The sequence below is a fragment of the Wyeomyia smithii genome, chromosome 3, assembly GCF_029784165.1.
Source record: "Wyeomyia smithii strain HCP4-BCI-WySm-NY-G18 chromosome 3, ASM2978416v1, whole genome shotgun sequence".
NCBI classification, from domain to species: Eukaryota; Metazoa; Arthropoda; class Insecta; order Diptera; family Culicidae; genus Wyeomyia; species Wyeomyia smithii.
Genome location: NC_073696.1, coordinates 5402528 through 5427891, shown reverse-complemented (window position 1 = coordinate 5427891; position 25364 = coordinate 5402528). Strand labels below are relative to the sequence as shown.

At 37.3% G+C, this 25364-nt stretch overlaps 1 protein-coding gene across 1 annotated transcript in view; it reads left to right on the top strand.

The window, feature by feature from the left end:
- LOC129733354 (probable serine/threonine-protein kinase DDB_G0267686) overlaps nucleotides 1-25364 on the top strand; it is a 507381-nt gene that overhangs the window by 61647 nt on the left and 420370 nt on the right. The window lies entirely within an intron of this gene.

Genomic DNA, 25364 nt, shown 5'->3' with positions numbered 1-25364 from the left:
CAAAAACCAGAAATCGCCAAATAATTAGAGCTGTTCCAAAAAGATTATTTCATCAGAAAAAATATTGAAATACTTGAAATTTGCACTTATTTGCATTATTATAAATTTGCACATATAAAAAGAAAAAAAAACTTATTTAAATAAACTTATAAAACATGAAAAAACAAACAATATAAAAATAACACAATTTGAATATGCTGTACTTAATAAAATGAGAACTGAGGATACTTGAATAAAAAAAAAAAACAAGAAAATACTCGATCGCAATTTGAACTTTAACCGTTAACGAAACATTTTCCCATAACTGGCACAAAAAACAATCACTACCGTGCTGGATCGGAATCCGTACACTTAAGCACATGATAATCTTCAACGGTCAATATTAAATCAATTATATATTGCTTTAAACTGACATGTTAACTTATAGGTCTACTTATATTTTATCACTATTTTCAAGCGGAATGATTTAAACTACTCTGAAACTCGAAAAAATCATGTTTGAATAGAACATGTTTTGAATCGAAATCCGTACGCAGTTTTTCGTCTGAATCGAAATCCGTACACTTTTGAATCGAAATCCGCACGCACGCGATATAGACTGGATTAAAGACCGTACAGCAGTGAATCAAAATCCGCATAGATATAGAAGTACGTAAATGAATGTTGTTTTTCCATTTATCTTTAAATTTATGAATAAATATATTATATTTATTTATTATTTGTTTATTTGAGCATGTAGAGTAAGAATTACTTATTATAAAATTCTACACTTAACAAAAAAAAATTGTGGCGGTCAATTGGTTCCTAAAGTTTTACACGATTTTCTAATTTTTATATCAGCTGAAATAGTGCAGCTTTCTGTGCAAAACATGTTTTTAAAAAATGTTTATCGTTGTCCTTCAAATTTTGAATGAAGAATAAAAAACTACTCGAAATGCCCTAAATTTCGAGCATTTTTGTATTTTTCGTCTAAAAATCGAAAGAAAACGATAAACTGTTTTTGAAAATCAAGTTTTGCTCAGAAAATGCGGCTTTCTTTTAATGATATTTAAGAACTGGAATAGCTTTAGGTCCCAATTGAATGATTCGACATAAAAAACATAAAATTTTTCTCAACTACCAGCTGCAAGACGCCTTCTTCCAGGCCCAGATTTAAGGAGGGGGCAAATGCCCCGGGCCCCCCGATTGCTATACCCCACTTCATGATCCAAATCTTCCTCTCCAGTAGTGAAGGTTGGTGGAACTCCTTCTGATTGAGATTCGAAGCCATAAGTTACGGCTCTTTTATCGTAGTCACCAGAACGCCGGAACCTCTCGAAGCTTCCCGGTACGACTTTCCCTCGCGCACTTCTGTCACAGCTCTTTCGGAATTGTTTGCCGTATATTTATGCTTGTTTTCTTCCATAAAATGCTGAAAACAAGGATGAAAGTTCAACAAAATATGCATAATACACACGCTGTACGGATTTAGATTCAAGCGATTAACAAGGATCAAAATCCGTACGGCACAGTTTTTGATGAATAAATACAATTTGCACTATTTACCAGACAATACACAGTTCGAAAATGACAAAGACTTACCTTTTCAATCGATTTCAAAAAGATTCACAGAGTAAAACACTTAAATCCCACTTGAAAAACGTTTTTATCTGAAGAACGTTTCCTTAGTGAAATCACTAACGATGCGACGAAATGACAACTGAAACCGATACACGATTGATTTTTTATTTTTAATATTTTTATTTCATGGCCTACTGGCGCATAGTTCAATTTAACAGCAAGCCAATAGTTCAACGGACATGTACATGTAACTTTTATATGAGTTTTCATTTTTGTAATGCTTAAAACTAAAGAAAAACATCAAGGTGTACGGATTTCGATACTGTACGGGTTTCGATCCAGCACGGTAGGCCTAAAATAGAAAAAAAAAACCTTTTAAAAACCAATAGAAAAAAACTAAAGTTTGTATTGATTAGTATCCAAATAGCTTAAAAGTATTGTTCAACTCAAGCGAAGAATTATAAATAGATTCCAAATAAAAATTATATCAAAGCTAAGCTAATACAACATTAAATGATATATGATTGAAGCGTTCTATGAATAAAAAATTTAAGGGTAGCTTTCTAAGCGCAGGTTTGACATATGACTACAAGTGGTAAGTTTAATTGAATTACAACTTAACTTTACCTTACATTCTAATTGGTTAGCATTGCTTGTTAATGAAAGTATGCTTGCAATCGCTTCGTCTGTCTATCTATGTCTATGTTTGTCATAGAAATGCACCAATCGTATGCCGTGAATACAAGCTATGAAAGTCACATAAACATCTGTGTGTGGACCAGCAGGAAGACACGAACGGGTGAAATTATCACAGAACCGTCGATCGATGTGAAGCTTTTGCTCAAATATGATGCTATTTTGTTGGCATTTAAGGTATACCAACAATAATTTATTCTACCTTTTTGATGTCTGTGTTGGGAAACATACCCGTGCAACTGAAGAAAACTTCGACCGGACCAAAGGTTAAGTGCTTATAAACCATCAGAAAATGAATTTTATATATCAGAGAATGTAAGGCGAATCAGAAAATTTATGCTGAAAATTTTATCGCCCTCTTGAGGAAGTAATTTTTCTAATTAGGCCAAGAATATTAAAAAACGCAATTCCTATCAAAACTGCCCTGAAACTGCCAAAGAGATTCAACAATGAATTAAAGTAAGTCATAAAACAGCCAATAGTCGCAGTTTCAAATCAAGAAAGGAACTAGGCTTAAAGTTACCCTATCGTACTTCATAGATACACATGAAAAAAATTATATAACGCCTAAAGCCAACGGAAAACTTTTCTTCGGTGCAAATTAAAGCCAAGAGTAAAATGATCCCAGATTGGGCAAAGAATTCTTCAACAAAGTTATAAAAATACTTAATTTTAGGCAGTCCCAAAGTCCCATATCCCAAAAAATGTATGAGAAATGGAAGGAGGTCCAAAATTAAGCTTAGAATTGGCATAACATATAACACATTTATAACTGCTCCAAAGCGATTTATTCCGCTTGAGCTTGAGCTTGACGATCGCACATTTCGTAGCTGCGGAGTAGGAGATTGTAAGGAGGGAAGTGTTTACCTCTGCATCTCCGCGACTGCTACGGAGAAGAAGGGTTGTGTCACCGTGGTAAGTGACGCAACCGAGCTACGATGCTACGCGCGACGTTAACTTATTACTTATATTAGTATCTTTCTAACATCGCAAATCTATACAAGTGACACGCGCGAAAGTTATTCGATGCGGCACGCTTATATCAAAGCAACGGGTGAGCAGTCTTCAATTTGACGGTCAGACTGAGACAGAGTTTATTTCTAAATTTCTATGACTGCGGCGGAAAGGAAGAGTTGTGTTGTCATGTCTCCGTGGTAATCGACTGAACCGAACGATGTTACGCGCGAAGCTCGTTTAATACAAAAACAAACGAACCATCTACAACCCGAAGCATCTAAGTACAGTTTAGACTCGATTATGCGGAATAAAAAAAAATCATTCTGGATAATCGGGTTTTTCGGATAATCGAATCATAGGAAAATTATTCAAATTTGCGATTAACGACCTTAAAACAAATATTACCTTTTGTTATTTCACTTGTGTGATGCAGGGGCAGAAATTATTTCTGAGGCGAAAAGGGGTAATATCTCGAGAAGCAAGAAAAAAATTGACATTGATTATTTAGGTCGAACATGTCTCAAACATGCCGGAAATTGTTCCCATTTATGTAACAAATATGCCAATAAATATGAAAGGATAGTCAAGGTAAAATTTCAGAATAAAAATTAAAAACGAATATCAAAAGAATAAAATTCCGGATAATCGAGTCTAAAATTCCGCATAATCAAGTCCGACCTGTACCTATATAGATGTCCACTATCAATCCCGCATATCCTCAGGAAATCAAATGCAGTTCGGTAGAAGCGGTTCTTCGAAAGGTATCGCGTAGTCATTAGATTAATCAAGATTGACCGAACGAAACTTACTCCGGTTTGCAACGTTGTTCCAAAGCGGTTTAATGATGAGAAAAATAATAGTTAAAGAGGTCTTATCTCAGTATTTTTTTACGACAGGTTAAGGAATACACTCAACAATACAACTGGTTGAAACAAACGCTTCGCGACAGATCCGGACTAATTCACTAACATGTCCGGACATGTTCAACAATACTGTACAGTGCTGTGGTCCGCCGGTTGGTCCGTTTGCTGTGGAACGTGCTTCACAAATTAATTGTTCACATTTTTAGTGGACGTGAGCTCATTTTTCAATTGATTGCTGTAAGAATGAAGATAATTCGTTGGAAGCTGACTGAGTTTCGAGCATTTGAAAGTGAACAACTTCCGAGACCCTCTCAAAGTTCTCAATTTTTCAATTTGTATTCCTATATATGTTGGAAAAAGACGAAATTCTACGTCAAAAAATAAAACTAAAATGATACGACATTCATTAATAGAAGATGTAAAATACATAATTCCAATCAAGTTTTAAATCTAGGGTAAAAAAACTTTGAGATCTAAAAACGGGTATACATGAAATGGTTTTAAATAAGGCCTAAACATCAGGAAAAATATTAAAATACTCAAGAAGGAATCCCAAAAACTGTCAAAGCAAACTTTGAAAAGCAAAAAAAAAACAGAATTATTCCGCTGGTGAAAAATATCTTTGTTATATCATCACACACAACAAACATTGCTCAGTTTTTCGGGCTGAGTCAATTAGTATACAGTCATACCTCGAGTCGATATAAGGCAACTTTATTTGTATTTTTGTTACGTTATATCGAAGCAAAAAAAAATTTGTTTTAATTTATGCAAAAATGTTAATGGTTACCCAGAGACGCATGAAAACCTATTTCCCATCATCTATCAGTATTTTTAAACCATTCTTATGCCCATTTAGGACAACTTCAAATTTGCTCGGAAAATTTCAATAGACTGCAGCAGTGGCACATTTTGAGGATTGTTTTCTTTCGGAATAAATCCGATATTGCCTTGCCGCAAATCCGCTAAAGTTGCATTAGCATAGTTTGACAATGCAAGGTCTGACCAAAACACTACTTTGTCATTTTTATAGTGCTTATATTTATAGTTTTAAACCCATTTTATGCAGCTACTAGTTCATCGTTTTTTAATCAATCGGATATTTATTGCCCAGCTCACGATATGATTACGCCGACCGACCAGGCGTTTCCACCCTTAATTTCGCTCGAACTTTGCTCTCTTGCAAAGTGCATTTTCGTTCGGTACCAGATTCTTTTTGAAGGTATTTCCATTCTCGAAGAGTTCTTCAATAACGTATATAAATGTTTTTTTCTATATCCAAGATCTTGTGAATAGTGGAACACTTCACTTATAGATTTTTCTTCATTTCGCTCACAAAAATTGCAAATCAATTTACGACGATCTTCTTTCGACCACGCCTTTTCCCAACTAAGCGTCACTTGACAGAATCGACTAGTCGTGTTACCAGTTATATAAAAGTGGATCTTCATTTTGTGGAAAAGGGTTTTTCGATTTGTGCAGCACCTTGAAATCGTAGACCAATTTAAAAGTTGTTCGGATTTTTTTCCTCACACGTTACATCTTAAAAAGTTACGTTATATCTAGGTAAAAGTTTCGTTATATATCTAGGTAAATATCTAGGTAAATATCTAGGTAAAGGTTAAGTTATATAAGACGACTGCTTATATAAATTCTAAAAAATTATTTCGTAAAACTGAAATACGAAAACAAATGTTATAATAATATTATTATTAAAATTTCGAATATTTCGAATGAGGTAAATAAAAATTTGGAGGTTAGAAGTTAGAAAGAACTAACACAGACACAAGAGTTCAAAACAAAAAATATGTTTTATGACTGAAAGCCAGAATCAAAAAAAAAATCAATCAAGTTGTACGCGAAACAAGAAAAACATAAACCAAAAAAGAACATTTATCCGGAACTAAAATCTGGAATTGAAAAGTCTGAAATCGAAAAGTGGGATAAAGTGAATATGAGAATCTAAAATCCGAGTGGCTGTGGGTTCTAATCTCAGTAATTCTTTGTAATTGTGAAAACATTTTACTTGAGCTTTCGAACATTTCTTCGATGTTGTTATGCTTACAAGTAACTTGCGAGATAGTTTATGATAAAATCGAAAAAGAAAATAAGAAAAATTCCTAGCTCTGGGCAAGGACCAACCTAACAAGACTATTACAAAAGTTCACGTCAATGGACAACGTAATTCTAATTCCCTAACAAAAAAATCACAGGAGGGTTGTGAGCAAAGCCACGACCGCAAGGATGAAGTAGAATACTTTTACAAGAAAGAAAACCCGGCTGCTTGCGTGTCAGTCATTTTTTAATTTGTTGTTCAATTCAATATCGGATAAGATACCGATCACATCTTGGCTTTATCACTGACAGTGAGAATAAAGTATTCCTTATGATAAAAAAAAACAGTAAAAAGCTGATTTAACACTCAAAACTAGACGGCTCATGTGTTGTCAAAATGAGTCAACTTTTCATTGAATGCATTTACTAGTGCCCGCTATCACACTCACTGCAAGTGCCTCACTGCATCAGCTGCTATCGATGCTAAACCCGTTGCAACTGCTACGCTATCCGTAGCCATGCCAATGTTTTGGACGCTATTCGCTGCTATTGGTATCCGCTGTCCCTGCATCAGGTGCATCAGGATGCTGAGATCCGCAGCAACTAGTGCACTATCCATTGCTATGCCACAGCTGTGGCCGCTATCCGCCTGGTATCCACTGCACTGCTACTACTACTGCTAAGGGAAAACTGCTGTTGTCGCTGTCTAGAACTATCATGAGCGGCTTCGACTGAAACAGGCTCTTATATAGGGATGAAAAACCTATCGATAGTAGTAGGAAATCATCGAAAACTATCGAGCCATAATTCCCATCCTTACTCTTATACAGACAAATAGCAAATTCAAAATGGCAAGGTCTATGATTCTGTCGACCGTGCTTGGGAAGCAGTCATATTAACGACTAATCAGATCAGTCAAATTTCGCGCTTCAACAAGGATTGACCATTCTCAATAATATAGTTGCTTGTTATGATTTAGACTTGATAATTTTTGAATTTTGATTATGCGAAAAATTAATTTTTATGCTGATAATGAAAGCTTTTCGGGTGTTGTGCTCATGTCTGAAGGAAAAGATAATTCAGTACGTTCTGAGACACGGAGATAAAGCCAAATATATATCTGTTCCAAATTTCTTGAAAGTGTAAATTGATTTAAGAGAAACTATTAACCCTTCAATTAGGTTTTTATTTCATCCTGAAAAGGACAATTTGTTGTTGATAAGATGCCAATCACATCTTTGCGTTATCACTGGCAGTGCAAATAAAGTATTCCTTGGGGGAAAATAAACACTGAAAAGCTTTCCAGAACGTTCTTTCCGTTGGATGCATTTGCTAGTGTGCCTGCTATCGCTCAGAGACAGCATTTCACTAAAAAGCCACACTGCATCAGCTGACCCTGCTTATATAGATGCTGAGACCAACGTCAACCGCAATATTCATTGGTTTGTGCCAACGTAAGAACGTCAACCGCTGCGCTATCCCCGTTGCCACAGTAGTGGACGCTTCCGTTGCCATTGGTATCCGCTGCCCTGCATCACCTGGTCCTGCTATCGATGTTGAGCCGCGCTCCGCTATCCGTTGCCATACCACAGCTGTGGCCGTTATCCGGTGCACTGCTACTGCTGCTGTATCCACTGCTGCTGCTAAGGGAGGACTGCTCCTGTTGCAGTCTAGAGTTATAATGAGCGTCTTCGAGTCAAACAGGCTCTTATATAGACCAAATTGCACATTTCAAATGGCAAGGTCTATGGTTCTGTTGACCGTGCTTAGGAAGCAATCCTATAACGACCAATCAGAGGCCGAATTTTTCGTTTTGACAAGGCTTGACGATTTGCAATAGTACAATAGTTTGAACGATTAAATTACAATTATCTGCATTCGGAAAGAATCTTAGAAGATTTTCCAATCTAGTGCTGCAAGAACGAAGGAAATCCATCGAATACTAACTGATTTATTAGCATTTGAAATTGGACATATTTTTCACTTTTTTCGGTTTTAGATTTTCATTTCACATCCCTATGTAGCCGAACTTCCTGAGAGAAGTATTCTACTTCAAAAACCTAACAAGATACTTAACAATGAGAGACATTGCTAAATATCAAAGATAACTAGAACAAGATACCTAACTTCCAGATTTTTCATACATTTTGAACACGACCACTTTCCGATGGTTGGTGCTGCCATCTGATGACTTAACTTCTCATAAAATTGACACTATGAGCAAAACCGATTTACCGTGCATGGTCCGTCATCGATCGTTGAGCTGTTCAAGATTGTATATGAAAAAGGTGTAGCAGTTTGGTCAGCTCGTAGAGTGGGGTTTATATTGAGGGGTTATATTTATTTTCAGGTCTCGTTCTACCAAAACTTTATTTTAATATGTCGCAAGCTAGGTAACATGGGAGTCGCGTTTATAATTCTCGAGTGTCTTTCTACATCAAATTGACAGTGTCAAGTCTACATCAAATTGACAGTGTATAAATTAGTTCGACTTTTGCTCACGCGTAGCGACAATCATGTCCGATGAATTTTGCAAGAGTCAGGTATCTTGTTCTAGTCATCTTTGTAAATATGCAGAAATAAGTGCGTCAAGCAAATCGTTCGAACGCATTGTTCACAAAAGATATTAATACTTGTCGCAGTAGGGGCAATAAAAATCAAGTACTAAAAGTAACATATCGATAAAAAACCAAAATTTAATAACAGAAAGTTTGTTGAAACGAGCAGAGTATAAAATGCCGATTTCATGCAGTAAAACATCAGAAGCATTTTTTTCGCATACAATTCCACACAATTGTGTATCATCGCCACCGCGAAAAAAAACACCCGTCGTAACTCTGTTTGGACCCTGGGAACCAGATCTGATCTACTCAAGCCTTCTGCTTCCCGGAAAGGTAGAAGACGGAAGCTTGTTTCGTTCCTACACACCGTTTTGTTTTCGAGTGCGTATGTGTATGTTGTACCCTACATATTCGCGCCGATAGCAGCGATTTCGTCTGTTCTGCCTATCAAACGTAAAGGAAGCGAAAATAAAACCACGACAGCCACTTCTATATCATCTCGCGTTCCGGTTGATTTTTCCCCACCACCCTTCTTCAAAAAAAGGCGCATTGTAAACCGCGGTCTCGACCGTCGTTCGCATCCTCGAGTGGGGCACACCACCAAGCGGGAAAAACCTGAGATTATACAAGAGTGAGCCCCTAAGTTGCTTATAAGGGAAGGAAGAGATAAATCTCATGCGTTTCGAAGCACGTTTATTTTTGCTTCGATTCTGTCTGTCTCCGAAATCGGGGCCGAAATTTATTTGGTTTAAGTTACACAAATTTATCGTTGCGTTTCGTTGTTGTCTTCTGGGAAGACGCAAAACCAAAATGAAAATCAGATTCGATCATCGTACGCTCTAGTGTTTGCTCGTAGCAACAACGATAGAAAGCTCGTCTCAAGTCATTAGCCTGGGGTGAACTCAAAACTATGAGGTAACCACTAAGTTTACTTTGTTTATTAAACCTCCCATCTTTCGTATAATACCATAGGAGACTAATTTTGTTCTAAAGTCAACTAAAATAGCAAACTTCGAAAAGATACTTGTGCAACTGCCGTTCAAGTAAAATCCCATCGCAGACGCACACCTCTAGGCGCAAAGACCGTGGAAAATTCAACAATGGCAGCTGAAACACACAGGGGAGAAGTCACAGCCGCAAGAAGTCAAAACAAAACATATAAGAAATACTTACATCCGGTCCCGGAGTAATCAATGAACGTGAATTTAAAGTAACAACTGCCGCTGCCACCGTCGTCGGCGTCGCCGTTGTATGTCACTGCCTCCTCTTTCAGTGTGGAGCGCTCAAAGCACACGAAGAAAGGAAGCGAGCGCAGTGATTGAAATCGGTCCGGCATTCAGGCGTGTGTTGTGCAGCAGGTAAAGTGGAACGTCACCGCCATCAGCAGAACATCGCGAACCGGAGCTGACTAACGATTTGTGCTGCTGATACCGCAGCATACGCGATCATCGTCATCACCCTCATCATCATCAGCAGCATGGCCATCGAAACCAGAATCGGAGGAGTTTAAGCCATGCGGGAGTTCGCGTCGGTTATTTTCTGTCTTTCCTCGTTATCGCGTTACTAGAGCCAGCTGCTGCCGCTCTGTTTCTGTTCTCGTTCTCATCACCTTTTTGGTTCCTTGAACTTTCGGGCTAGGGCTATCTGTGAGATTAAGCCCCCAAGGAAATTCGTGCCATTTCACACTGTTGACCGTTCGAGGTCATCAGCCAGCCAGCAGCAATCGACTGAGTGAGGTCTAATGGCAATCCGCAACAACGGTTCTGAGCTAACTTTTCTTGCTTGATTCGAAAAACTTTCGCAGACTGTCGGTCGTTTATTCTCCCGAGCCCGGCAAAAGAGCGCGTAGTGCGGAGTAAGTTCCGTAATATATGGATTGGTATTTCACTGGGCATTAATCTTCCGGCACTAGGACAACAGCTGAGCACTGCATAAAAAGTGATTTAATGTGTAGAATTTTAGACTTGATATATAGGATGCGTGCCAGCACAAGTTTCACCAGGTATAGAGTTTTTTTAACCTTCAATGATTTGTTGTGCATTTGACCAGCATATTTTGAATGTAATTTCATAAACTTTTCCAGGAGACACCGAATTTCTATCACATTTAAGAATCCTATTAAACAAACTTTTTTTTACGAAGCTTAATTTTTCGATATCTCGATATGCGTAGTCAAACTTGTTGATCTATTCTACTGCCTGTACTAGAAAAGTGAATTTTATAATAACTCCTTACTAAATATCAACTATTTGACGTCTTCAGAAGTTGGGTTGGAAATATAGAATATATTCCATGAGTAGGGAGGATTTCTAGCTCTCAAAAACCTCCACATGCCAAATTCGGTTCCATTTGCTCGATTAGTTCTTAAGTTTTGCAGAAATTTGTATAGACCCCCCTTCTTCCAAAGTTGGGAGGGGTGACATATCATCATAGAAACATATCCTGTCTCCAAAAACAGCCACATGTCAAATTTGGTTCCATTTATTAGATTAGTTTCCGAGTGATGCAAAAAATTGTGTTTCGTTTGTATGGGAGCCCTCCCTTCTAGAGCAGGGAAGGGTATCAAACTACCATAGAAATATTTCTTGCTTCGTAAAATTTCCGCGTATCAAATTCGATTCCATTTATTTGATTCGTTCTCGAGTTATGCAGAAATTCGTGTTTCATGTGTATAGTAGCCTTCCCTTCCAAAGGAGGGAGGGGTCTCAAACTATCATAAGATCCTTCCCCAGCTCCGAATACCCCGAAAATTAGTTTGTAGAAAAAAGAGTTTCTCTGTCTTTGAAAATACAGTAAGTTTCCGTTTTTGGCAACAAAATTTTAAATTTAGGTTGCCAAAACTGGAACTGTGCCAAAAACGGAAACCTTTTTTGCCATTAATATGTTCAATTTGAGACTTCAAAATTATTATGAAAATTTATTTATTCATACGATTCAATAGGTTTTTAACAAAATCCGTCGTATATAGCGTACAGTAATAACGAATTTCAAATCGTAGCACTCGTACAACAGCGTCTGTGACGTCAAACTATCTGTTCCATTTGAAAGCAAGTGGGCTGCTACGGCTGCTTTCAGATTGCCAGGCCTGTTATCTACGACAGTGTGTTGTTTACAGTTGGAGTCGAATACACGGGGGATACGTACCGCGTAAAAGGGAACCTTATAAAAGAAAGCCGCGTTAATTCCGAAATCCGCGTACAAAATTGCGTAAAAAAAGGAATCTGCGTAAAAATACGCGCAAATTCCGGAATCCACGTAAAAATACCGCGTAAAAAGCGACCTTACTGTACACGTGAAATTTAAATTACCTATTAATGAGAGAAATTTCCCCATTTTTGACAGAGTTGCACGACTTTTTATTGAGTAAATTTTTTAACCCATTTGATGAGTAACAGCTACCATTAAGTCTTTTGATGAATTTTCAATTGAATTTCAAATTTGAATTTAGCGCTTTGTGATATACAGGGGATAATCAAAATAAGTAGGATAGGCAATATTTTGATGAAATTTGAAATGCTGTAGCTTTGCCAAATATTACTCGATTTTAATGATTCGAACACCATTGAACTCATTTACTGTCTACAAATATGGTCTAGGTCACCGGATGTGGGAGATATTCCTGAATTCCGGTAGGCATGTTAAACCTGTTAATTTTTGGATGGATTTGGTAATGGTAATGGTATCTGATAAAAATAGGTATTTGCATCATTGGCATAGATGACAGAACAATTTCTGAAGCGAATGGTTCATCAAGATCCGGAATCGGCCAAGAACTCATTGAGAAATGGCTATTTTTCATCCGGAAGTCCTCAGAGGAACCTGTAGTAGGGGACATTTACATTTTTGCATCAAATATAGCGTGTGACATATTTTTCAATATAGGCTTCATTGGCCTGTTTATGATTGCTAGGACCACATCTTACTTTAGATATCGTCTTACGTCTCACATATCGATACGCATCATGTTATAAGTGGCTCCGCCTAATTTTCAAGTTAAGTCATTTTCCCCGTTTCACAAGACGATTTTATTCCGTGTTTAAAACGAATGTGCGAAACATGAACCTTATTTTAAGTGGAACTAACAATGTTCAAGTGGAAAAAAGATTATTTTGAAAGTGCATACTTTTGGGAATATTCTTTTGAAAATTTGACGTGATTACATCCCTCAACACTAGTATCGCCCTAGCGTTAATGCAGAAAAAAATTAAGGATTACAATTTTTAACCGTGCCTGTGAGTGTTGGTGTCTCTAGCCTGCTCAGAAGTGCGTCGAAAGGCCGCAAAGTAATTGCTCGTCTGGTAAGTCGCTTCTACGTTCGCTTACGGGAGAATTTCATTTGAGTCTCTACAAACTTTAGCCACCTGCGACTTAAGCAGGTATTAGACAACGCAAATATTTGCTATTTTTGGTACGATTTTTATTTGCACAACATAAAATCTGTATTGAACAATAGCAAATATTTGCGACGTCTAATACCTGCTTTAGCTAGGAGCCCCAAAATTGACAGGAACGGTTGAGAAGCTAAAACCTTTAATTTTTTCTAGTTTGAGCTCGAGGGCAAATTTGTTTTTTTTTTTTCGCTTTTGTCGACCAGTTGTCAACACAGGTAGGAATAGCCAAGCCAAGTAGGAAGTGCGTATAGCTTTCAGAAACTTGAATTAAGTTTTCTCGTAAGAAAACGTAGAAGCGACGAACCCGAGAAGCAATTACTCTGCGCTTTTTTGACGCACTTTTAAGCTGGATTTAGAGCACTAAAACACAGTTGAATTGCTTATCGCTATTATTTTTCGTTTTTTTTTTCGGTTGAGCTCTAAAACAAAACCTGTGTTGACCAGTGTAATTTATAGAAATACCTGACAGGGTGACGACTTCTGGGAAAAACCGGAAGAATCAGGAAATATCTGGGATTTAATTTTTCGATTAGGGAAATCAGGGAATATCAGGGAATTTGAAAAGTCACCAGGGAAAATTTCAGAGGCTTAGGATTTTTTACAAAGTATGTTCTGAATTGAATTTATTTCAGAGCATTCGATGTGGACGCTCACCAGCAACCCTACAACAACACTCAATAAAAATTAGGTTACTTAATTTGCTTTATCCGACGCGAAAACGAAAGTCAATGCCAAATGAGTTCAAAATATGCAAATAAATCGATTATTTTTTAATTGACTGAAACTATGTACTTGGTTCAGCAAACTAAGTGTTTGTTCTTGGTAGAAGAATTTGTTGTACAGTAAAATTTTCTGAGAATTAATTGCAAGGAACTGATGATGTACCTTGTACAGGGCTCGTAACGGTTAGACAATGCAACAGTAGTGACTTCAGTGACTAAAATATCAAGAAAAAGTTACTTTAAATTTTTCGAAAAGTATTCAAATAAGTACTAACAAGTCATTCAGTAGTGCGCGCATTTTATGCTAATTACTACAGAAGATTTTTTTTCCAGTTTCTTGCACTTCATCATCATCACGTTTACAAGTCCTTCAGAACTTTTGACACACCTTCTAACATCGCCTAAGCAAGCTTCACTATCGCCATTGTCATATTCCAGTAATCAAAAATGGTGATTACTTTCTTGCAACCTATTGACAGAAGACTCAAAGACTTGCTCACTAGTTTAAATGTGTTCATAACTCGGAATATAGTGAGTCCAATTAAAGACGAAGTCACACGTTGATCTTTCGAACTAAATTTCTATTTTTACCAACGGCTGTTACCCGTTAACACATAAGTTCATTTGGCAGACAGTATGTGGAGTAGCGAAAGCGAAAAATGAGCGAACTGGAAATATGATCACACGTTGGTGTTATCAAATTTCTTTTAATTGGATTTAATTAAATGAAATGAAATTAAATCTATCATTAAAATTTTCAAAAATACAAAAGCACCTGGTGACATTTTAATTAAAGTTCTTCTTAGGAAATTCTCAGAAATTGTTTCAATATAAATATTTAGCCAAATTATGGAAAAGTGCCAAAAATACTCCAATTTTAAAGCCGGATAAGAATCCAGCTGAGGTTTCAAGTTGTCGACCAATCAATTTATGATGGTACGAGCTAATAAATTCGCAGGTTATTCACGTGGAGCTGCTCTTCTATACTCAGAAAAAGCATTCGACAGGGTTCAGAATAAAAATTTGATTGCGAAATTGTTAATTTCCTATTTTCTAAAATAATTATTCAACTGATCCAACCAGAATTCCAAATCTGTTTGATTTTCTTGTCAAAATAGGTGTGTCTCAAAATAGTCAATTGCCCCACAAAAAGTTAGTGTCCCTAGACGTTTCAGAAATGCTTCAAGTCTTCAAAGACTTCCATAAAGTTTTCCCGTAAGTAAACGTAAAAACGGCGAGTAATTACCGTGCGGCCTTTTGACGCACTTCTGCGTTTACCAGGAGCACCCAAATGAATAGGAATGCTTAAAAAGCTATAATTTCTAGGGTACTTTTTGAGCTTTTGTCGACCAATGCAATTTTTATTTTCAATTTTATCAAACTGGACGTGTTTCTCAAAAAAAAAAAAAAAAAAAAAATATATATATATATATATATATATATATATATATATATATATATATATATATATATATATATATATATTTTTTTTTTTTTGTTCAAGATTCAAGTTAGCAAAAGCGAAGCCAAACTGTTTTAATTACTGGTGCGAATTTTGGAGGAACCAGATTAAGTCTGATCCGTTTTAGTTTAGTGATTTAGGTGAAAAAACCTATGATAATCGTAACTTAAATCAGTTTAAAATGAATTTGAATGGTCAGGGAAAAAAATTTGGAACATCAGGAAGAATCAGGGAATATCAGGGAATTTAATTTTGGAAATTGAGTCGCCACCCTGCCTGTGCAAATTATCAGCAGGTCCAAAATGGTTGATTACAATCGTTTTCCTACGTCGCTTGGAATTGCACAGAGAAATTCCGAATTGAGTTTGTCGGATTTAAACTGTTGGACATCGAAAATAATCGCTTTCAGAATAAGCGTAGAAAAAACCGTATCAGAATTCCGAGTGAATTGGAACCACACGCGAAGCATGATTTCAATATTCAGTAACACGCATTAAGCATTAAGCAAGCTATTTATTTTTTTGCGCATTAAATGACTGACGATTAAGTACAAATTTATATCGTATGCTTCCAGCTATGTGTGGTGGAGATATAAACGAATTCGATCGAATCCAGACAACACCACTTTACACAATATAGGAGCCAACGGCTAGGAAAACATTGCACCTGAAAAAAATGCTCGATTGTATAATCAATAACAAGAATCAACAACAACGCCAGTATTGATTCTCATTTCACTTTCTCCCCTGTACGGCGAAAATACGCTGTAGGTACAAGCATCGACTGACTGACTGACTGAAAACACCGACACGCACTTCAGCTTTGACGGTACAGTTTGACCCCTTCTTGGCCTGGTCCCCTCCCAATTGTTTCCCGTCTTCTACTGTACAACAATTCGATCAGCACGAATTCGCTAAGCCATTAGTCGAAGCGTCTATTCAGCCGACAAACTCCGGCTCAATATACCAACGCACACCAATGCTCTTACACGCACACACCCGTCGCTGGAACCGCTTCCGTACTTCCCTCACACACACACAGAGACGCACACACCACACCGTCCAGGAAGCTAATATTATTTATCGTCACCCCGCGACCTCTTTGCATTTCTTTACGGCGCAGTGTAACAACAGAGGAAAAAATTAGATCCAGTCAGAATGGATAACGCGACACTGGTGCTGCCAGCCGGATGACCGACCCGAAAGCATTGGCACATGGCAAAGGTTCAAGCTGGTGGGGCCATTATCATTGACGCACTAGCCAGCAGCCAACACGCGGGCATTGTGCCACTCACTGCTGGGGTTCAAAAAAAAAAACACAACAAACAACAGCAACAAATCCGACGGAGGCAATCACCAGACCAGAAAGCGTGCGGATGGAATTACTACTTGGGAACCATGGAGCGCGGCGGAAGGTGGAAAACGATATACTTTTGTGCGAAATCGAGAGCGAGAGAAGGGGGGTTTTGCAGACAAATCTACATCCGTGTGCTGTGTTGTTTCTCGACAACGACGTCGTCGTCACTTTTGAGCGATCTTTGTTGTGATTGGAAGGCGATATTCTGGACGACGCAGCTGTGGACCGTGATAGCATTGAAGCGACCTGTCCTGCGGACATAATATATCCCTATACGACCGTGTGCATGTTTTCTCCTTCCTTCGAGCATGCCTCCGTCAGTTGTTTTATTGAGAAAGTTTTCAGGATCCGCTCCGGTGTTCGGTGGCATTCGGTGCGTTACAAACCGTTCAGCTCGTCTTGTTGATAGAATGTACTGTTTAATTTTCACTTGCATGTGTCGAGAGCCCTTTTCACAGCACTCCACGGTGCTTTTGTTGGGGTGGTTGTTGACGGAGTCTACAGATAAATCGTCTTGTTAAGATCATTTAATTTCTTGAATATAGTTCATTTTTTCAAACTGCTAAAAAATCTTCTATAGGTTAGTATCACGATTCAACCAGGTGCGAACCAATTACAATTCTAGATCGTGGTCATAGACTTCGTGACCACCCCACTTAGCAGCAGAGAGGGACAAGCGGTGCCGTATTGCAGCGTCGTTTTGCGCCACCTGTCCGACGGACAGACAGCTCGGTTGGCTCACCGACCGGTGGAAAAGTTTCGACACGGAAATGATTTAATTCTGAAATCAAATCAAATCATATCAAATCAGATTACACAGCCGGCTCGATTTTGCCGGGGTCTTTCTCGCTGTTGCCTGAAGAGGACGGCCGTCGGCCGGTCGACGCAACAGTGGTAATACACGGTTTTCGTGCTAACTGCCGGCTCACACACCAACACCAGGCTAACTTTCGTTTGGGTTCGAGAGTTCCAGTTACAAAACTCCAAACCGAAACGACCCCTCCCACGCACCCTGAGGAGGCGAAGTAGAAGAAGGAGGCGAGTGGTGTAATGATAATGAAATTTTACCTCCACTTTTGTTGATCGATCGAGACTTGACTGTTGTCTGTTTTGTAGGCTGGATCAATTCATAATTACCGCGTGAAAGAAGGACAAAAGATAGGCAGTGACGGAAGGAAATGAAGTTGGATCACACGCAGATTACTGAATATTTATCACGGAGAGAATAAGCGGAGGTCTCTCGGCTGTTGGAAGGTCAGTCCACTTCTTCGCCGATTGACGAATCGATTCCGCATTCGATTTGTTTTACTTAACTTTTTACTGTAGGAAGATAAAAACAACGCTGGGTAATGCAGTTGGTTCGCTTGAGATGATTCATTAAACACGGCATCGCTGAGGAATTGTTTCCTGATTGGATAGACCTACATTTCAATGATTGCCATTAAAAATCCTATTTTAGATATGACTGTTAACTGTAAACGATCAAAATAATGACTCATGCCTACTCCAGCCCGTAGCAGCAGAATGCAGTTTACTGTTTATGTGCGTGTGTGGGAGAATTGCCCTTCCGAACGACGAAATCGTTTGTTACTAGCAATCGCTGTTGCATCGTAGGACTTTCGAATTGCCCCTCACACCGTGCAGCAGTGCAGTGTAGAGTAAGACTGGCTTTAGTGCTCAAATAAAATTAGAAGATTTATTCATTTATTTACTCTGCGCGAAAGTTTTCTCCGGGGCTCACCTCCTAGTTTAGCACAAACTTACTGCGCGTGGGAAGTTGAAGTGTTTTATATTTGCTGTTTCGCCTCGTACCCTCGCTGGCTTGGCCTGGCCGCTTGGCACTGTTTCCAGCTTGACCTGACCGCTGACACTGCTTTCCGGCTCCATTTGATTGATAGGGGTAGTGGTGTTCTGATTTAATGTTTTTCCGCCTAATTGCCAACATAATTGCGAGTATTTTGAGCACATGTGTGATTAAGGGGGCGTGAACTGGTTGCTTTTGTCCAAGTTTGAAGCTGATGTAAGTTTTGACAGAGTACACTTGTTCTGAAGGCGATTATTCTTATAGTTATCGATGGAAGATAAACTTTTGTCATTAAGAGCTTCTCGCTCTGTGGGGTTCGATTGTTTCTTTGTGTTACTGGAAGTTCCGAGAGGCGTTTTTTCTTTTAAGACTGAAACATGGAGATTTGGGAGCTACTACCTGGTAGGAATAAGAAAAAACCCATTCATAGAGAATTCGACCTAAGACTTCATCACCAGCAATACGACGATCAATTTTCTTGTTGTATGTTAGAACTAAGTATTTTGAAAAACCGGAAGCAGGCTTTTATACTTCTCTATTTATTCATAAAAACATTTAATGGATACAATTTATGAATGTTGTTTTACAAAATAGCATCGTATATAGAAGTCCAATGCTCGTTGCGCTTGAAACAGCAAATTTATTTTGTGCTTATGAGAAACTACCTTGCATCGTTTACCCAAACGTGAAAGTTCTGTTCTACAATCATTCACCGCTTGAAGTTATGTGGAAGTTGACGATTATGTTTTACAAGTAAAACAAAATTGTTATAAGGGTCATTCCATACGAAGTGTACATACCACTTGGACACGACCATCACAGATTTTGCTCAAAGTTGGAGGGATTATTCATCTACTGTCTCTTTGGAAAAATCCCAATTTTGGTATCGATTGGAATACCCCCCGCTCTGTGAGACCCCCCTGTTCATTGCAAAGTCACGCATATTTTGTTCAAAACCTCTTTTTTCTTTTTCTTAGAATTCATAGACGTAAGATGTCCGAACAATACTGATAGATGATTTTTGAAGAAAATAAACCAAGGAATCCAGAAAATATATAAGTTTTGACCGGAAGTGTTGCCAGATAAATTATTTTTGTATTTGAAATCTAAATTTACATTTTTCGGCAAATGCAGCCATTTTGATTTTAAATTTGATAATTTCATCGTGTTCCTTGGAAAATTTCACATAAGAAACAACTATCATCCCGAGGTAATATGAGCTAATCTCGAGATATAACATTTTTACGAAAAAAGTTGTAAACTTCGTAATTATTTTATTTTACAATTTATAGACGTAAGACACCCGAGAAATAGTGTCAGGTGAATTTTGAAGAAAATAAACCAAGAAATCCAGAAAAAATATTGTTTTTGACCGGAAGTGTTGCCAGATAGATTATTTTTGTATTTCAAAACTAAATTTGCATTTTTCGGCCAATGCAGCTAATTTTATTTTAAATTTGATTGTTTCATCGTATTTCTCGGAAAATTTTACGTAAGAAGCACTTACCACCCCGTGGTAATATGAGCCAATCTTGAGATATAACATTTTTACGAAAAATTAATTACGAAATTCAGAACTATTTTCGTAAAAATGCCATATCTCGAGATTGGCTCATATTACCTCGGAATGATAGTTGTTTCCTATGTAGAATTTTCCAAGCAACACGGTGAAATCATCAAATTTAAAATCAAAATGGCTGCATTTGCCGAAAAATGTAAATTTAGTTTTAGAATACAAAAATAATCTATCTGGCAACACTTCCGGTCAAAAACAATATTTTTTCTGGATTCCTTGGTTTATTTCCTTCAAAATTCATCTATCACTATTTTTCGGGTGTTTTACGTCTATAAATTGTAAAAAAAATTAATTACGAAGTTTACAGCTTTTTTCGTAAAAATGTTATATCTCGAGATTGGCTCATATTACCTCGGGATGATAGTTGTTTCTTATGTGAAATTTTCCAAGGATAATACAAAAATAATTTATCTGGCAACACTTCCGGTCAAAACTTATATTTTTTTCTGGATTCCTTGGTCTATTTTCTTCAAAAATCATCTATCAGTATTTTTTGGACATCTTACGTCTATGAATTGTAAGAAAAAGAAAAAAGAGAATTTGAACAAAAAATGCGTGACTTTGCAATAAACAGGAGGGTCCCACAGAGCGGGGGGTATTCCAATCGACACCAAATTTGGGATTTTTCCAAAGTGACAGTAGATGAATAATTCTCCCAACTTTGAGCAAAATCTGTGATGGTCGTGTCCAAGTTTGTGCTTTTCGTGGTCACTTCGTATGGAATGACCCATAAATCAATCTTTACCCTTAACCTTCGCAACTGAAGATACCAAACACACGTTATTCAGAACCTTAGTAATCATAAAAGGGTATAACGGAAAATACGGGTAATGTTTTCAATATTAAACAGTGTTAAATCGGCATTTATTCTTATTAGTTCAAAAAATTAGGAATCACTGAGACTTATCAACAATAATCAAAATGTCCTACTCGCAGCCGAAAGCATTCGAACGTTTAAAAAAGATTTTGATTGACATTCTTGTACAGCTGGAAAATTTAGTTTTTGATATGAAATATGCAAAAATTGAAACAAAATAAATAAACTGTTGTTGATTCCGTGGCTGAAAACATGAATTCAAAAAAAAATACCAACGCAGTCCCAAAGAAGTACACGTGTCGTTTACTGAAACTAAACGCGAACTGCGGAACATCAAGTTTACTCGATGCTTATGAGAAACAACACTGTAGTGCTTGCTTAGGCATGACCGTTTCTTTCTATGATCATTCACCGCATGAATTTATAATTTAGAATCGGAAAATAAATCTGGAAACAATATAAATGTCTAAATTATGAAATAGAGGTAAAACAAAATTGATAAAATCAGTATCTTTATCTTCGTCCTAAACCAAGCTTCTGAAAAGTACTGTCTTTCCGTGACAGCAAGTTTCAAATTAATTTGACACTCATTGTATTGCACAACTTTTCCCCATATATTCGATACACACTCACAGTGCGGCAAATTCGAGCGGGCTGACAGGTGATTATGATTCTCGAGAGTAAGGCCGATGCTATAGTGGAAGCGAGGCGGTGCAAAACACGTTTTTCTGGCGTGGAGAAAAATATCATCGAAGGGAAAATATATGAAACAATTTGCTTCGTATTCATCATAACATCGTCCTAAGATGAAAGAGAAACAAGAATCTCATCGATGACAGCCGCAGCCAATCAGTAGGCTGTCAACAGCGCAGGCCAAATCAACAGGACATCAACAAAATAAACAAACTAGGCTGTCAAGTCCGAACGAATAAAATACATGCGCAGGAATGACTTGTCGTGTGCAACAGCTTCGTTGCCTGTGTAAACTCTAACTGTATGTGAGTTCTCATGAAAAGCTTATTCATGAGGCTGCTATATGTAGAATTCGTTTTCGCGGTGTAGCTACACTTTTCCGGACTACACTTTGCAGCTTCAAATAAAACATTTTCAGTGTAGTTGCATTGGTATGCGTAATAATAGGGATAGCTGTCAATTTGTTTTGTTTTGGTCATTATCACCATCGTCATTTTGTCTCGTTTCCATTTCGTATGTCCATCTCGCAATTGTCCTGAAAAAAAAATTACCTGACACTTTACCACGTGGAACGAGAACCAAAACAAACCAATTTTGACACATACTTGTGAATGCGTTGGTAATTCCCTACAGTAAACCGGGACAGAAAAAGAGTAGTCAGAGACATAAAAAGTGTAGTCCGGAAAGTGAAATAAAACAGTTATGGTGTCAAAAGTGTAGTCTGATTGTAGCTACACCGCGAAAACGAAAACGACAATAGTAAAACAGAGAACCTAGTCGTCAGTATAGTGTCGCACTACTCTTCCGATGCCTGTCCTCAATCTTCAAAACGTGAATAAATTTATCATTTGTACGCGAAACTTCACATTGATCGTTTAAATAATACATTGCGGTTTTTTCTACATAAATTACCTGAAAACCAATATCTTGAAGGAAAGGTTTCAAAGTTCGTAACATTATTCGGTCAGCCTCGCTTTCACTCAGCTTCGCTTTCACTCAGCTACGCGTTTATTAAGCCTCAAGCCCATAAGCCTTTATTAGAAGTGTAACTGTTTAGCTAGGTTGCTTTTTGGTAGGCTGCCTACAACTGAACAACAACTAAGATTGTAGCGTTCGAGACAACATGTTTCTTGATTCAGCCGTTCGCTCCGGGTCAGACGCTGTTGTTGAGCCACCCCTAACCTGGGAAAAAGACGCTCAGAAAGGTTGGGATTTCCTCCTAGAAGGTCCGCCCTCCTCCCCTTTCCATATAAGCATACGGTCTATGCCCCACCACGGGTTGGTTACCATCCCGGCTAGTACTACGGGGAGAGAAACAAACAATAATTTATTTACGTCAAAAGTTGCCCTTTGAGATCTACAAAAACTTTGTCGGATTCTTTATAGCATTTAAATGGCATGTACGATGTGCATACTCAAAAGGTTAGCGATCCCGTTTTTCACGTTTTAAACCACTGTGCACTGGCCTAGACGCCTAACCGGTTGTAATTCCATAAAATGCTTTACGATAAACTCAGTTTTTAAGCGATTTTAACACAAACCTACATCAAATGAACCATGATCAATAAAAAAAGCGACAAAAGCGAAAAGTCAAAACATCCACTCTAGTATTTTTTTTTCAATTGGTGTGACACTAAAAATGTTTAGTACTAATGAAAGCTACTATTTGCATCTTTGGCGAATGTCGAATACGTAATCGCAAAAATGTCTCAAACGGCATTTTTTGTACAGAAGCATAAAATGATAATTTTCCAAAAATATTTTCCATTTCGAGATAAAAGGCTTGAAAAGTATATTCAAATAATTTCTAGACGATGAAAAAGTGTCCTAAACGCCATTACAATTAGTTTTTATTATTATTTTTATTTAATTTCCTTTTCATTATGTTTATATACTGTTTACTGTTGCAAAACATTTACACATCATTAACCAAGGAATCTTTTATGTGTTTAACATATCAATTACGTGTTATACATAAAAATAAGGGACAGATGTACGATAAACTACTCACTCTTTGTTTCAGAGGTATCATTCGAAATCGAAGTTTTATCATATTTTTTTGACGGGACTTGAACCCGCAATCTCCCAACTTGAACCTTCAAATCCGCAATCCCGGAGATTGCAGGTTCAAGTCCCGTCGGGATGCGGTATATTTTTCCAAATCTGTATCATGTTTCCAGTTCGCTTATTTTTCGCTTTTTTCTACTGCACACATTGTCTGCTTAATGAACTTTAACTTATTACTTGGAGAGTAATTGAAAAATATTTTTCTTCGTGTAACAAATTGATTACCTTACAAATAATAAAATTCTTCTTCTGTTGAGTAACAACCCTTTCTGTCATTTAATTTGCACATGTTGCAAGATTACGAGTATCTAATAATAACCGTTACAACTACTTGCAAAACTTTTACTCACTACTTGAAAAGGTAAATGAAAAATTATCCTCATCTCATGTCGATTTACAACACACGCAGCATCAATACAAACACAGCAGATAATGTCTCGCTTACACATGCAACGCGGCTCTTGCTTGTATGTTCCCCTGCAAAATACATGCGCGTAACTTTATTACTTTTTGATTATTGGCATCTTAGCAGTAGCAATAACTATACATAAACCAGTTTTGAAGTGAATATATAAGTGGTTAGGTGAAATAACTGTTGGTGTTAAGGTCCAGCAAATAACATGAATAACACTACGTACAAATTTAAATGTATTCGACCTTTCGATGGTGAAAAGTGTTCGAAGCAGTACGTCATGTCGTCTGCATGTAGAGAAACTAGCTCTCTCTACGCGTCTTACTTTTGAAACCGTCTGATAGCAGGAATCGTCGCTGAGTTACGCATATTAGATTTCAATAGGGCCAGTATCAAAATGATTGATTATGTTACAAAAACAGTGCGTTGGAATTGTATCATGCTTTTAGCGATAATTTATAACAATAACAGAAAAAAACGTAAAAAAATTCTGAGTGAAAATGACAAAATATTCAAACATCTATAACTTTCTGGTTTATCATTTTACCATCACCAAATTTTGACAGATAGTAATAAATATTGTCGTCTTCAGTGTGTAAAAAAATAGATTTAAAAAAAAAGGCACTTTTTAAGATATTTTAAATTTTGTGACAATTTGGAATATTTGGCCCAGAAGAAAAACATTCTTACAGTGTATATGTTTTTTTAGAATCGCAATTTTATTACCTACAACTTTGCTGAAGACACCATTTCAATCTAACAAGTCGTTTTACTGATACAAAATATTTCGTTCATCAGTCACATTTTTGGATAGGCCCTTCTGAAACAGCAGTCATGAGTCAACATGAAGAACTTATAGTATAGCGAAATCGGTAATGGTCGATCAGAATCGATTTGCGAAGTAGCGTGTACTCGCTCAGGTACCTAACTGTCATTGTTTTTTTTAAATTTGAAAAATTTTGGTTGTTTAGAATTCCGTAATTTTAGGAGGGGGAGTGAGATTGAACGTCATTTATTTATATAGGGGGGAGGAGCTGAAATTTGTGTACGACACCCTAATTACTCTCTTCAGAGAATTGTGTATTTGATAGAAAGAACGAGGATTCCTTTGAACAAAACAATTCCCTTTTATAATGAAACTGGCCAGAGAGAACGTTTGTAAGGTCTCTCCAGAAAATTGTATTTGGTCATATTGACAGCAAGAAGGGAGGCTTGGTATAGCAGAGCAGTTAGCTTAAAACGAAAGGGTAGAAGAAATTTTCACATGGGCACGAATAATAATGAAGAGCTCGTTTTTTATTTTCATAAGTGATATTACCAATAAGATAAAGTGTCGAGTAAAAATTTCAACACATACATACATTAAATACAC